The following is an 11363-nucleotide window of genomic DNA, read 5'->3' as shown; positions in this document are numbered from 1 at the left end:
ATATAAAAATATAAAACATACATATGAACATACACACACTTTTTAATTATATATTTTAGATCAAATATATTACACTATATATATATATATATATATATATATATATATATTATAAAAACTAATTGAATATAAAAACAAATATAAATAAATGTATGTAATATACGTATATATTTTACATATATATGTAAGGTATAGCTAAAAGGATTATTAATATTTTAATATCTAAAAATATATAAATGTAAAAACTATGTAACATACAAATATATGCATAAAATCAATAAATATAAAAATAGCAATAAATGTATGTAATATACACACACACACACACACACACACACAACTTTTAAAAATATTTGTGTGATGATTATGATGATATGATTGTGTCTCTTTTTCATATCTGTGACCCTGTCAGGAGTTTAGAGACGTGTTGTGTGCGAAGTTTTCCAAACAGATTTGGTGTCGTTCTTCAGCTCGAGATCGTCCAGAAAACTGCAGAATGTCTTTGTTGCTCTGAAACAGATATAAATATGGCGTCTCTGTGAAAGGTTGTTGACACACTCCCCTTTGTTCGCACAAGTGATGCCCTTCGCAAAGACACACTCCAGGTGTTCAGAGATGGAATGAAAATTGAGAGCTTTCAGACTGATGGGACCATTACACCTTTAACCACAAGAGAAAAATGCTCCTTACAGCCTTCTAGGATTACCACAAAATTACATGAAATGATTTACAGGGCAAGTCACAGCGGCTGTGTTGACAGAATGAGCTGGACGTGCAGGTTCAGGCCGGTTTTGTTCTTTAGCTAATGAATCATCAGAAAAATCCCATTGAACCGACAATCGTCACTGCTAGAAGTGCTGCATAATTATGGTGTTCGGCGGTTGAACCGCAGCTACCGTTCTCCTGCGAGATGATTCATGGAGATCTCTGGATTAGTGCAGCGCGTTCACACTCATGACATACACTACCGGTCACGATTTCTAATGTTTTTGAAAGAAGCCTCTTCTGCACACCAAAGCTGCATTTATATGATCAAAACACATAAAAAATTGAGAAATATTATTACAATGTAAAACAGACCTTTTCTATGTGAACATCTGTTAAACTGTAATGTATTTCTGTGATGCGCAGCTGTATTTTCAGCATCATTACTCCAGTCTTCAGTGTCACATGATCTTCAGAAATCAGTATAATATGTTGATTTGCTGCTCGAGAAACATTTCTGATTATTATCAATGTTGAAAACAGTTGTGCTGCACAATATTTTTGTGGAAACTGTGATACATTTTATTTTTCAGGATTCACAGATGAACAGAAAGTTCAAAAGAACAGCGTTTATTAGAAATAGAAAAAAAAGATTATGTTACTTAGTATTTTTGTATAGTTTTCTAGTATAACTATCTAAAAATTATTGAATCAAGATGAATTTATTGTACATGACTCAAGATATTATGTCTTGTTTTCTGTAAAGAATATCAAAATATTGTTAGTTTTTCCTTAAAACAAGCAAAAATATCTGCCAATGGGGCAAGAAAAAATAATCTTGTTTAGCCTTTGAATTAAGATTTTTTTTTTTACCCCATTGGCAGATATATTTGCTTGTTTTAAGGAAAAACTAACAAAATGTTGATAATTTCTTTAGAAAACAAGACTTAATATCTTAAATCATTTCACTTGTACAGTAAATGCACCTTGATTCAAGAATGTTTAGATATTTATACTAGAAAACAAGACAGAAATACTGAGTAAGAGTATCATTTTTTGCAGTGTGGTAACAATATACACCACAGTTCAAAAGTTTGGGGTCAGTATGTTTTTTTCTTTTTCTTTTTCTTTTTCTTCTCCTTTTTTCTTTTTCTTTTTTTTATTTTTTGAAAGAAACTAATACTTTTATTCATCAAGTATGCATTAAATGAATCAAAAGTGACACTAAGCGACACATTTATAGTGTATTATACTGATTTCTGAAGATCATGTGACACTGAAGACTGGAGGAATGATGCTGAAAATACAGCTTTGATCACAGAAATAAATCACAGTTTAACAGATATTCACATAGAAAACAGCTGTTTTAGATTGTAATAATATTTTTAAAAATGTTACTGTATTTTTGATCAAATAAATGCAACCTCGGTGATCAGAAGAGACTTCTTTAAGCATTACAAATCTTACTGGTTCCAAACTTTTGAACACTAGTGTATGTTTCCCTCTCTGTGGCTTCTGAGGCTTCACAGTTTAACAGATATTCACATAGAAAACAGCTGTTTTAGATTGTAATAATATTTTTAAAAATGTTACTGTATTTTTGATCAAATAAATGCAACCTCGGTGATCAGAAGAGACTTCTTTAAGAGCATTACAAATCTTACTGGTTCCAAACTTTTGAACGCTAGTGTATGTTTCCCTCTCTGTGGCTTCTGAGGCTTCAGTCGCTCCCCACAGATCTCACCTGAGGGTTATTCTCCAAACCCCCTCCTCCACTTCATAAGACCCGTTTGAAACCAGACTTTAACCTCCGGCCTCAAGCTCTCCTCCCTGGAGACGCCAAATCAGCTTTTGCTCCACGTCAATTACTCTGATTCCATCTGGAAATTCCTGAGACTGAAGCCCTGGATGAAGACGCAGGATAGAAATTCACAATGGCTGAGTAATGCGCATCAAATCAGAAAACAATATCATCTCATTTCAGTTGCAATGTGAAAGATTAGAACAACAATATTTAACTAGATGCAATTTAAATATAACTGTTCTAAAATGTAACAATGTAGTAACAAGATTTGTATATTTTTCTAAGGAAAATTCTCGGTTGTGTTACCCTATGCAAAAATACCAGTGTGTTGCTAGGGCGTTATGGGTGGTTGCTAGGGTGTTTTAGGTGGCTCCATGTGATCTTCTGTAAATGTGGCTGGGTTCGCTTCGCTTCTTCGGGATTTTTTCACCTGTTTTTTGCTCCAGTAGGTGAAAATGATATGTCTGATCACTAAGTAAAGTAATAGCACTTTACTCTCCTCAACAACACCGATAATTCAAGGATAAATGCTGCAGGATGATGCACACACTGTTTCAGTAAACGCCACTGATGATAATCGTCCAAGAAACGCATCGGAGCAGTCGATCTAAATTGCAACGTGATTCAAACTCCTTCAGACTCAAATCACAGTGTTGCTCTTTTCTTAGTGTTTTGTGAATCTCTCTTTCTGAGTTAGTTTTGGAGAGTTTGACCATTTTCTCAATGACTACTGAAACACTATCAGTTTTTACATTTCCCTACCTCTATGGAACGCCAGAAAGGTAAAAAAAAGTGTTAATTTTAACACATAAACATGTCAACTATGCATTGTTTGCACATTGTCAATGTTATTTGCGTGTTGTTTACATGTTGTTTGCGTGTTGTCAACATATTGTTTGTGTTGTTTGCGCATTGTCAACATGTTGTTTGCACGTTGTTTATGCGCTTACATTTAATTTGTGCATTGTATCCACTATGTTTGTGTGTTGTTTGCACAATGTTAACGTGTTGTTTATGCATTGTTTGCGCATCACCAACATGTTTTATGTCTGTTGTTTAAGTGTTCTTTGCACATTGTCAATGTGTTGTTTACATGTTGTTTGCACATCGTCAATGTGTTGTTTACATGTTGTTTGCACATCGTCAATGTGTTGTTTACATGTTGTTTGCACATCGTCAATGTGTTGTTTACATGTTGTTTGCACATCGTCAATGTGTTGTTTACATGTTGTTTGCACATCGTCAATGTGTTGTTTACATGTTGTTTGCACATCGTCAATGTGTTGTTTACATGTTGTTTACATGTTGTTTGTGTAGTGTAAACACTATTTTGTAGTTTGTTCATTGTTTGCACGTTGTTTACGCATTTACACATTGCACATTGTTTGTGTGTTGTTTACATGTTGTTTGCGTGTTGTCACCGTATTGTTTGTGCATTGTTTACACATTGTTTGTGCAAAAATTCACGTTTTTGACCTTCATGGCGTTCCATACACCTCACCACACTTACGTCTCTAAAAGAAACCCATCTATTGTTCACGTCTGACTCCTGGAATTAGGAATTTAAAGCCTCATAATAGTAGTGTGAAGGAGGGGCGCTATAATTAACGTTAAGTGAGCAGATGTCGAAAGAAAAGTGTTTTTCACTGTAATAAATGCGGGTTTGAATTTAACACCTCTGGGTAAAGGAACCCAATCTAACTCACCCCGGGGCCGTGCTCTCTGTAATTCTGGAAGTGCAGTGATGCGCCCCTCTGGATGAGGTTGAACCCTTCTGCTTCGCAGGAGATCGAATGTCTGCTTTTAAGTGTGGCAACAATGTCAATGAATCCGAGATGAACAATATTTGCATTGTAGCTACACGATGACTTCTGCCCGTCATCCCCGAGAGGTGTGGGACAGCGAAGAGTCGTTCCACATCACAGGATTGAGTTGCTCTCCATTACAGCCATGAAGGCTCATTTTTAATTGCACTTTGCTAGAAATGAGTCCAAATATATACTGAAATACTTGTATTGTCAGATCCACGGTTTCTGTGTTTCGAGTGAAACTAGGTCACTGTAGTTAGACAGGAAAAAATATTTTGTACAGTTTCTGTTTCCATCTGAACAGTAATAATTATGGACTGAGGGGTATGAGTGTGTGTGCTGTTTATTGATGGAGTCCACCATCATACACGACTTCAATTGTTTCCATCTGAGTTGTGGATAAAAATCCCCGTGCTGTTAGCGGTTGCATTTAATGATGCATGGCTGAAATAAACATTTTTTTTTAAATATAATCAACCCTCTGTCCCTCCACCCGCATTCAATCACTCAAGTAGCTTTTCCTTTTGCAGGCTTAGAGAAGCACTTTCTTCTACAGTCACAGAAAGTCATTCAAAAGCTTACAGATGTGGAGAAAAATGACTGCAAGCTTCAGAAGATACAAACACATTTGTTTTACTACAAGGTCAAATTGTGCGCAAATTAGAGACGTTTTTAAAAAAAAAAGTTAAAAAGCATTTATCTGAAATAGAAATCTTTTGTAACATTATAAATGTCTTTATCATCACTTTTGATCAATTTAATGAATCTTTGATAAATAAAAGTATTAATTTCTATAATTTGCAGGGAACCTTCGCAGTTGTTCTTAACTGGTGGGGAGCAAAGGGTCTTAAAGAAGCCCCGCGAGCGCTGCCGTCACCCGGGGCAGAAACAGCGCAGGGGTTCCTGAAGTCTCCCGTCCCGGGCCGGGTCTGAGGAGCGTGCTCGAACCCCCCAACCCCACGTTTCCACCCGCTCTCAGCAGGAGGTTCAGAGGAGAGTCTGGATTCACGGAGAACAAAAGCAGAATTAGAGCCTCTTTTGTTTTTGTTGTCTGGTGTCTGTCTGGCGTGAGCTCCTTGGGCGATCGGAAGACATCGATTCCTGCTGTTTCTGTTGGTAAGAAAACACTTTCTGTAATCTACATTAGTCGCTCTCTGGGTGAGTTTTATTGGGTATTTACTGCGGTACTTTATCTCAATCATTTGGCTTTTGCTTTAGTGAAAATAGATTTCCGGGACGGAATGATTTTTTCCTGCTTGTTGTTGCTCTTGTTTACACACTTTTTAAATGAGCTGCTGTTTTCAAGGCCTGACATTCATCCTTCATCCTTCAAGTTATTTGTAGACGTTTGTGTGTGGTTTTGCAGGTTTATATGCGAGGAACGTGCTGCTAATTTGCTGCTGTTCTCGTTGACTGATGTCTGGAGGATATGAGACTCTCTGGAGACGCTTGAAGAGGAGAATAGTTTTGATTTTGATTTTTCCTGCTTGCTTTGCATTTAGTTGCCCTGAAGCGAACATCTCTTAATGAGATAAACAGGTCACTGCTGGCTTGGGACGCTTTGGGTGAACCTCACCAAACCTGTCGAGGACACATCCGGGTCAGATTACTCTCAAACGTCAGAAGAAAGAAACGAGGAATTACTATTGACATGAAAACTCATTTTAGGGCCATTCATTATTTTGATTATTTTCATGGAAACATAATTTCTACTCAAATTCATAAAAAAAAGGCAAGATATAAACTGCAAGAAAAAAGTCAGAATTGTGAGATAAAAGGTTGCAATTACCTTTTTTATTTTGTATTCTGTGGCGGAAACAGGCTTTCATATAATACATTTATAAAAGTTTGGAATAATTGAGATTTTTATAAATGATTTGTTTTTGAAAGAAGTCTCTTCTGCTCACTAAGGCTGCATTTATTTGATCAAAAATACAGTAATATTTTAAAACTTTATTACAATTTAAAATGTATTATATTATTGTTTTCTTTTTGACCATATTTAATGTCATTACAGGAATAATTTGCATATTAAAATATATGAAAATTGAAAACTGTTCTATTAAACTATTTAAAATTATTAGTATTTTTACTGTATTTTTTTTTATCAAATCAGCCTGTTTTTTTCTTTAAAAAAAAAACTTAAAAGCTTTAAAAAAAATGTATTATCATTCCAAACTGTTTCATATACACAGAGAGAAAATGAAGAAAATAAATATAAAATTTTTTAAAATTATTTAATATTATATATTTGTGTAGACATAACTGTAATTGTCATATTTCCTGCAAAAATACTACTTTAAAATTAAAATTAGCATCAAGGTGGTATATAAATACTAACATGATGCATAAATATTTATATATTAATAGTTATATATTTTTGCATAAAAGTCATTTTTTTCTGCGGAAACAGACTTCCGTAGTTTTTTTCTCTCACAGACACTGTACAAAGTTGTTGTTTTTTAAGTTGTAAATAAAAAATTATTTAAAAAAAATTATTTAAAAAAAAGGTTATTGCAGTATGTTTTACAAGAAAATGCAATTTCAGTGTTTGTACTGTGAAATTTCACATTTAATTCAATGTGTTACTTGGCACCAGTGCTGGGGAAAGAAATAAATATCAAATTTTTAAAAATTATTTAATATTATATATTTGTGTAGACATAACTGTAATTGTCATATTTCCTGCAAAAATACTACTTTAAAATTAAAATTAGCATCAAGGTGGTATATAAATACTAACATGATGCATAAATATTTATATATTAATAGTTATATATTTTTGCATAAAAGTCATTTTTTTCTGCGGAAACAGACTTCCGTAGTTTTTTTCTCTCACAGACACTGTACAAAGTTGTTGTTTTTTAAGTTGTAAATAAAAAATTATTTTAAAAAAAATTATTTAAAAAAAAGGTTATTGCAGTATGTTTTACAAGAAAATGCAATTTCAGTGTTTGTACTGTGAAATTTCACATTTAATTCAATGTGTTACTTGGCACCAGTGTTGGGGAAAGTTACTTTTAAAAGTAATGCATTACAATACTGCGCTACTCCCTAAAAAAGTAACTAATTACGTTACTTAGTTACTTTTTATGGAAAGTAATGCGTTATGTTACTTTTGCGTTACTTTCACGTTACTTTTTAATGGGATGAATTAATGCACATTCACATTTAGTCTAGAGCTACAGTAATCATGTTCGCACAGCGCACACAACGCCTCTGTACTCCTGATTTCTCCCAGTATGGGGACAGAAGAGCTGTCAGGTCAATAAATGGGAAAACAAAGTAACTGACGTTACTTTTTTGAAAAAGTAACTCAGATATTTTCTTGTAAATTAAAAAAGTAATGCGTTACTTCACTAGTTACTTGAAAAAAGTAATCTGATTACGTAACTCGCGTTACTTGTAACACGTTACCCCCAACACTGCTTGGCATTTCATATTGGCAATTATTATTATTATGTAATTATTAAGTAAAAATGGTTTTAAAGCAAATCCTACACCAATAATTTTTTCAGTGCAGTAAGTCCTCCTCGTCTTCATCATCTGAAGCTCACAGTGCTGTAAATCAGACTGATTTGGATCAGACTCTTCCTCTATACTCATGCTTAGTTTGCAGAGTGTGCAGTAACAGTGTCGCTCCTGATGCAAACATGTGTGTGTGTGTGTGAGTGTGAGTGTGTGTGTGTGTGTTTGTGTGTGTGTGTGTGTGTGTGTGTGTGTGTGTGTGTGTGTGTGTGTGTGTGTGTGTGTGTGTGTGTGTGTCTGTGTGTGTCTCTGCGTGAGATCGCATGGCAGATACGCAGATAAAGAGAACATGTTGAAATGCATCAGGTCTGCAGTCGACACGCTGCCCTCAGGTCACTTCCCTGGGAAACGTCCCGCGTTATCAGATGAGGCTGATGGGTGGCGGTCTAGGGTTACTTGAAAATAATCCCGTCCTTTACTTCAGGAGCAGCACATGATCATGCCAGGAACGCTGGGAAAGAGAGCGATGCTTACAGAGGCTCTGCTTATTGATTTCTTAAAGCATGTCGTGTCTGGTTTCCTCTTTGTGCTGCTGTGTTTGTGTTGTTGTTAGCTGTAGGACCCAGAACGAGAGTCCTGAACGTCTACAGAAATACCTGTTCTGTAAGATCTGAATGCCATTTTTCATAATCAGTTCATTATTTCAGATCATTTGGAGTCGCACTGCCAATATGTATGTCGACATGTCTGTCTGTCTATCTATCTATAAAATAAAAAAAATAGAATATTATTTATGATTCTGAATGTATCAGTATTTTTTTCCCCTACCCATTGGCAAATTATGCCAATAAACTTTATTGTAAAATAATTTTATTGTAAAACTTTATCTTAAATTTTTTACTTTATTTAAAAAAAACAAATCCTGAAAACATTTTTTTTCCAGATTATTTTACTCGATTTTGCTTCTCAAGTAAAGAAAACAAGGGGGAAAAAATCTAAAATAGAATTTTCTCTTTTTAGAATTTTTGGAGTTTTACTGCCAGTAAAATATATATATATATATTCATTCATTCTAAATTAAATATGTATTAATTATTTTATTAAAATGAAATAAAATAATTCATTGATTTTGTTTTATTATTAGTGTTATTATTTCAGAACATTTGGACTTGCACTACCAGTATAATTATCAGTATTTATTTATTTATTTATTTATTTATTTAGTAATTGCATCAGGGTTTATCAGTCTTTTCATTTGAATAAAAAATTAAGTAGATTTTTTTTCTTAGGCCATTGGCATATTTTCTCAAAATAAACTTCAAGATCTATTATCTAAAAAATAAAAAATAAAGATGTTTAAAGAAAAGGAACAAAATATGTTGATTATAAGGGTGATTTTCTGTTCGATGTTGGCCGTATAATGCAAATTCCAGTTCTATAAGGCCATCTGCCAGAATGCCATTTTTCACAATCGGTTTATTATTTCAAGACGTTTGTGTTCAGAATGATGGAATGGAAATCAAGGTTAACAGCCTCACTAACATAATCATAGATGTGGTGTATTGAAACGCAACTGTATTCATGCATAATTTGTCTGTACGCATTTCAAACACTGTGTTTGAAGACAGATCTCTGGATGACAGAGCAATGGCAATCTTCAGAAATCTCCATAAATCATCATTAGGAGAATGTCCTGACATCCTGCTCGTTAATCATAAGGTAGGATTTGCTTTCCTCTTTGGTTACTCAAACCTCAGATCTACAAATATTCCTCTGCTTGTAATGTCACAGCTTGACAATATTGAAACACACACCGAACTAAAAGAGCTGGTTCAGGTTCCACAGAGAAGCAGCGAGATGAAAGGCAAACGGAGAACGCTGGTGTCTCTGCAGCTTGTGATCAGGAGTCTGGACTCCATTTACAAAGGTTTACACATCGTCTGTCCCTCTTGTGTTCATTTATGATGTATATAGGTATAATTTGATTCGTTTGAGTATCTCTCTGCTCTGCTTGGCTCATTTTAGTGTGTTTGAATCTATTTTTCATCCACACTCGGCACAGAAAATGTCTGGGACTCACTATGCTACAGTCTTAAAGGTTTCAAAAGGTGTTTTTTTGCATCAGTGGCATAAAAATAAGGGTTCTGAAAGGGGGTTTTCATAACAATTCCATAGAAGAACCATTCTGGGGTCCCAAAAGAACCTTTCAGTCAAAAGTTCTTAAAAGAACCTTTTTTTCTTAGTGTGAAGAACATCTAAAGAACCCTTAGAACCTTTGAATGGTTCCATGGATGTTAAAGGTTCTTCACGGCACAATCAATGCCAATAAAGAACATTTGAAGAAGCATTTTTGGTTCTCCAAAGAACCTTTCATTGATCAGTTTTTAAAATAAGAGTTTTTGTCTACAAAGCATTTATATGAGTAGGTCTTTTTCCCCTCGGGTTGTGTTTGGGTCATTTTACCCCAAGAGGATTTTTTTGTTGTTGTTTTGTTTAAATAAAGAAAAGCACATAAGCATCTCAAGGCACAATACAAGTATCAAATTGAAACAGAATTAAGAAAGTAAAAAAACACACACACACACACACACAAATTAGCCAGCATAAAAATGCCCACATACCTATAAACATATTGTCAAAATAATATAAGCATACCAAATAAACTTCTAAACAAACATGAACAAAACAAAACAAAAAACAAAAACAATCTAGAACCTGCCTCCTTAAAGTAAAAGATCGGGTTTCATTCAAACTCCAAATTGAATCTTTTCAAGTTTGAGGGCAATAGAGGGCATGCATTGACGTCACTTTCCCTCAGCGTGGCAAGAGCTGCAGCGTGATTGGATTTAACAGGGAATCTGCAAAAACGCCAGTAAAACAAACCATAATCAGTTTAAATTAAAGTTTGCTGGACTCGATATAATGTTCCTTAAAACTTACCAAATATCCAGCGGTCCATGAATATCGATATGCAGCCAGGAATCGTGTTTGTGTTGGCGCAACTCTGTTGCTTTTAAAAGTGCTGTAGAAATAAATTTTGACTCGACTTGACTTTCTAACATTTATATGTGCCTGATTTTGACGCTGGGGAAATAAATAAAGCAGATTTGCCTGTGAATGCATTTTGTAAATACAAAATAGGTTAGTCTAAATCCAGGTCATCACCTATATCAATGCTATATATATCGTCATATCGTCCAGCCCAAAAACTTACATAGTTTTTGTCAGTGTTTATTTAAAAACATCCAGTTATGCAGAATATGGTAAATATTTAATTGATGAGTTGTCAATACGATATATAACAATACAATATATAGGGTATGATTTTATCGCAAAATTCAACATATTAAAGGGGTCCTATTATGCTCTTTTACAATGTCTTGATTTTGTTTTGTGGGTGCACTAGAACAGGCTCTCATACTAGGTTGTTCGAAAAACACATTATTTTTCACATATTTTACATTATTACAACACCTCTCTCCCCAGTCTGGCATGAACGGCTCGAATAGTTCCTGTATCAAATGAAGGCCCGCCTTCTGAAACACAAAATGTGCTGTGATTGGTTAGCTGGGCCAGTG

Source organism: Sinocyclocheilus grahami, unplaced genomic scaffold (assembly GCF_001515645.1).
Source record: "Sinocyclocheilus grahami isolate Dianchi unplaced genomic scaffold, SAMN03320097.WGS_v1.1 scaffold694.1, whole genome shotgun sequence".
Taxonomy (NCBI): domain Eukaryota; kingdom Metazoa; phylum Chordata; class Actinopteri; order Cypriniformes; family Cyprinidae; genus Sinocyclocheilus; species Sinocyclocheilus grahami.
The sequence above is the reverse complement of the archived record's forward strand: the minus strand, read 5'-3'. Positions refer to the sequence as shown.